The sequence below is a fragment of the Heptranchias perlo genome, unplaced genomic scaffold, assembly GCF_035084215.1.
Source record: "Heptranchias perlo isolate sHepPer1 unplaced genomic scaffold, sHepPer1.hap1 HAP1_SCAFFOLD_525, whole genome shotgun sequence".
NCBI classification, from domain to species: Eukaryota; Metazoa; Chordata; class Chondrichthyes; order Hexanchiformes; family Hexanchidae; genus Heptranchias; species Heptranchias perlo.
The window spans coordinates 45,162-50,000 of record NW_027139543.1 but is presented as its reverse complement, the minus strand read 5'-3'; positions in this window follow the sequence as shown (position 1 = coordinate 50,000).

Below are 4,839 nucleotides of genomic sequence, written 5' to 3'. Positions count from 1 at the left end.
GGAGCCGAAGCCCGCCAGCCCCGGGAGGCCTCGGGGCCGCCGTTTTCAAGCCCGACCAAAAAACCCGAAAAATGGGGAAAAATGGGAAAAATTCCCACTCCCAAAAGGCTTAAAAGTCGGTTGGGCGGCAGCCCGGGTCGGTCTCTGCAGACCTGGAGGCGCTAGACACAAGTCTGGTAAACAGGCTAAGTCTCGACATGCCACCTCTTACTATCCTGCAGGTACCCCGCCAATCCCCCCGGAACCGGCTGGCAATTGGCGAATCAGCGGGACGAATTTGAATTCGTGACCGACTCTCTGACACCGAATCGCCGCAAACGCGTTTCGATTTTTCGGCTTCGGTACCTCCCATCAGACTTTGACTGGCCATATCTCCGGACTCACGTGTCGCAGCCGGGACCTTCAGGTACCGTTCGACGCGTCTAACCCTGCCCCGTCGAATGGCGCCCCTCGCGGTGTGGTCCGATTTCCGCATTTTGGTCAGATTTGCCTCCAAAGTTTTCAGATTGAGTTGACGAATGCCCCCTACGGGGTAACCTCTTGCCCTTTCGGACATGGTCCCTGTGACTTAATTTCCGCCTTTTGCTCAATCGTTTCCCCATTTATAATTAATTTTAAAAATCGGGTTACTCAGTTCTGGTTTACCAGTTCCCTCTTCGGACTTAGTTTTTGGTTAATCATTTCCGGTTCACCAGTTCCCGTTTTGGACTTAGTCTCTGCGGGCCGTTTCTCATCTTTTGGTTCATCAGTTCCCCTCTTTTAATAATTTTTTGGCTGCTTTCGTTTGATCATTTCCCTGCCTTCTGGGTGACTTTTGCCCCTTAGGACTTCATCGCCGCACATTATTTTCGACTTCTGGTTGATCATTTCACCCCTTTTAATCATTTTTGCAACTTTTGGTTAACCATTTCACCCAGCTTCTGGTTAACCATTTCCCCTTTGGGACTTAGTCTCTGAGCATTCTTTTGGGATTCTGGTTAATCATTTGCCAATTTTTAAAAAATGTTGCCACTTTTGTTTAATGCTTTCTGGTCAACCTTTCCCTCTTTCAGACTTCACCGCGGCACATTGCTTCAGCCTCCTGGTTAATCATTTCACCCCTTTTAATCATTTTTGCAACTTTTGGTTAACCATTTCCCCCAGCTTCTGGTTAACCATTTCCCCTTTGGGACTTAGTCTCTGAGCATTCTTTTGGGATTCTGGTTAATCATTTGCCAATTTTTAAAAAATGTTGCCGCTTTTGTTTAATGCTTTCTGGTCAACCTTTCCCTCTTTCAGACTTCACCGCGGCACATTGCTTTAGCCTCCTGGTTAATCATTTCACCCCTTTTAATCATTTTTGCAACTTTTGGTTAACCATTTCCCCCAGCTTCTGGTTAACCATTTCCCCTTTGGGACTCAGTCTCTGAGCATTCTTTTGGGATTCTGGTTAATCATTTGCCACTTTTTTAGAAATGTTGCCGCTTTTGTTTAATGCTTTCTGGTCAACCTTTCCCTCTTTCAGACTTCACCGCGGCACATTGCTTTAGCCTCCTGGTTAATCATTTCACCCCTTTTAATCATTTTTGCAACTTTTGGTTAACCATTTCCCCCAGCTTCTGGTTAACCATTTCCCCTTTGGGACTTGGTCTCTGAGCATTCTTTTGGGATTCTGGTTAATCATTTGCCACTTTTTAAAAAATGTTGCCGCTTTTGTTTAATCGTTTCCCTGATATGTGGTCAACCTTTTCCCCTTTCAGACTTCATCGCCGCGCATTGTTGTCGACTTCTGGTTAATCATTTTTCCCCTTTAAATCTTTTTTTGCCACTTTTGGTTCACCTTTTCACCCAGCTTCTGGTTAACCATTTGCCCCATTTTACTGAATTTTTCCGCTTTGGTTTAATCATTTCCCTGCTTTCTTGTCAACCTTTTCCCCTTTCAGACTTCACCGCGGCACATTGCTTTAGCCTCCTGGTTAATCATTTCACCCCTTTTAATCATTTTTGCAACTTTTGGTTAACCATTTCCCCCAGCTTCTGGTTAACCATTTCCCCTTTGGGACTCAGTCTCTGAGCATTCTTTTGGGATTCTGGTTAATCATTTGCCACTTTTTAAAAAATGTTGCCGCTTTTGTTTAATGCTTTCCCTGCTTTGTGGTCAACCTTTTCCCCTTTAGGACTTCACCGCGGCACATTGCTTCAGCCTCCTGGTTAATCATTTCACCCCTTTTAATCATTTTTGCAACTTTTGGTTAACCATTTCCCCCAGCTTCTGGTTAACCATTTCCCCTTTGGGACTTAGTCTCTGAGCATTCTTTTGGGATTCTGGTTAATCATTTGCCAATTTTTTAAAAATGTTGCCACTTTTGTTTAATGCTTTCTGGTCAACCTTTCCCTCTTTCAGACTTCACCGCGGCACATTGCTTTAGCCTCCTGGTTAATCATTTCACCCCTTTTAATCATTTTTGCAACTTTTGGTTAACCATTTCCCCCAGCTTCTGGTTAACCATTTCCCCTTTGGGACTCAGTCTCTGAGCATTCTTTTGGGATTCTGGTTAATCATTTGCCACTTTTTTAAAAATGTTGCCGCTTTTGTTTAATGCTTTCCCTGCTTTGTGGTCAACCTTTTCCCCTTTAGGACTTCACCGCGGCACATTGCTTCAGCCTCCTGGTTAATCATTTCACCCCTTTTAATCATTTTTGCAACTTTTGGTTAACCATTTCCCCCAGCTTCTGGTTAACCATTTCCCCTTTGGGACTTAGTCTCTGAGCATTCTTTTGGGATTCTGGTTAATCATTTGCCACTTTTTAAAAAATGTTGCCGCTTTTGTTTAATGCTTTCTGGTCAACCTTTCCATCTTTCAGACTTCACCGCGGCACATTGCTTTAGCCTCCTGGTTAATCATTTCACCCCTTTTAATCATTTTTGCAACTTTTGGTTAACCATTTCCCCCAGCTTCTGGTTAACCATTTCCCCTTTGGGACTCAGTCTCTGAGCATTCTTTTGGGATTCTGGTTAATCATTTGCCACTTTTTAAAAAATGTTGCCGCTTTTGTTTAATGCTTTCCCTGCTTTGTGGTCAACCTTTTCCCCTTTAGGACTTCACCGCGGCACATTGCTTCAGCCTCCTGGTTAATCATTTCACCCCTTTTAATCATTTTTGCAACTTTTGGTTAACCATTTCCCCCAGCTTCTGGTTAACCATTTCCCCTTTGGGACTTAGTCTCTGAGCATTCTTTTGGGATTCTGGTTAATCATTTGCCAATTTTTTAAAAATGTTGCCACTTTTGTTTAATGCTTTCTGGTCAACCTTTCCCTCTTTCAGACTTCACCGCGGCACATTGCTTTAGCCTCCTGGTTAATCATTTCACCCCTTTTAATCATTTTTGCAACTTTTGGTTAACCATTTCCCCCAGCTTCTGGTTAACCATTTCCCCTTTGGGACTCAGTCTCTGAGCATTCTTTTGGGATTCTGGTTAATCATTTGCCACTTTTTTAAAAATGTTGCCGCTTTTGTTTAATGCTTTCCCTGCTTTGTGGTCAACCTTTTCCCCTTTAGGACTTCACCGCGGCACATTGCTTCAGCCTCCTGGTTAATCATTTCACCCCTTTTAATCCTTTTTCCCACTTTTGGTTCACCATTTCACCCAGCTTCTGGTTAACCATTTCCCCTTTGGGACTTAGTCCCTGAGCATTCTTTTGGGATTCTGGTTAATCATTTGCCACTTTTTAAAAAATTTTGCCGCTTTTGTTTAATCGTTTCCCTGCTATGTGGTCAACCTTTTCCCCTTTCAGACTTCATCGCCGCGCATTGTTGTCGACTTCTGGTTAATCATTTTTCCCCTTTAAATCTTTTTTTGCCACTTTTGGTTCACCTTTTCACCCAGCTTCTGGTTAACCATTTGCCCCATTTTACTGAATTTTTCCGCTTTGGTTTAATCATTTCCCTGCTTTCTTGTCAACCTTTTCCCCTTTTGGACTTCGCCGCCGCACTTTGCTTTTGCCTTCTGGTTAAACATTTCTCCCCTTTTAATCCTTTTTCCCACTTTTGGTTCACCAGTTCACCCAGCTTCTGGTTCACCATTTCCCCTTTGGGACTTAAGTCTCTGAGCATTCTTTTGGGATTCTGGTTAACCATTTGCCACTTTTTAAAAAATGTTGCCGCTTTTGTTTAATGCTTTCCCTGCTTTCTGGTCAACCTTTTCCCCTTTAGGACTTCACCGCGGCACATTGCTTTAGCCTCCTGGTTAATCATTTCACCCCTTTTAATCCTTTTTCCCACTTTGGGTTGGACAGTTCACCCAGCTACTGGTTAACCATTTCCCCTTTGGGACTTAAGTCTCTGAGCATTCTTTTGTGATTCTGGTTCACCATTTGTCCCTTTTTAAAAGATATTGCTGCTTTTGATTAAACCTTTCCCTGCTTTGCGGTCGACCTATTCCTCTTTCAGACTTCATCGCCGCACCTTGTTTTCGACATCTGGTTCAACATTTCTCCCCTTTTAATCCTTTTTCCCACTTTTGGTTAAGCAGTTCACCCAGCTTCTGGTTCACCATTTGCCCCTTTTTACTGAATTTTTCTGCTTTTGTTTAATCATTTCCCTGCTTTGCGGTCGACCTATTCCTCTTTCAGACTTCATCGCCGCGCATTGTTTTCGACATCTGGTTAAACATTTCTCCCCTTTTAATCCTTTTTCCCACTTTTGGTTAAGCAGTTCACCCAACTTCTGGTTAACCATTTGCCCCTTCTTACTGAATTTTTCTGCTTTTGTTTAATCATTTCCCTGCTTTCTTGTCAACCTTTTCCCCTTTTGTACTTCGCCGCCGCACTTTGCTTTTGCCTTCTGGTTAAACATTTCT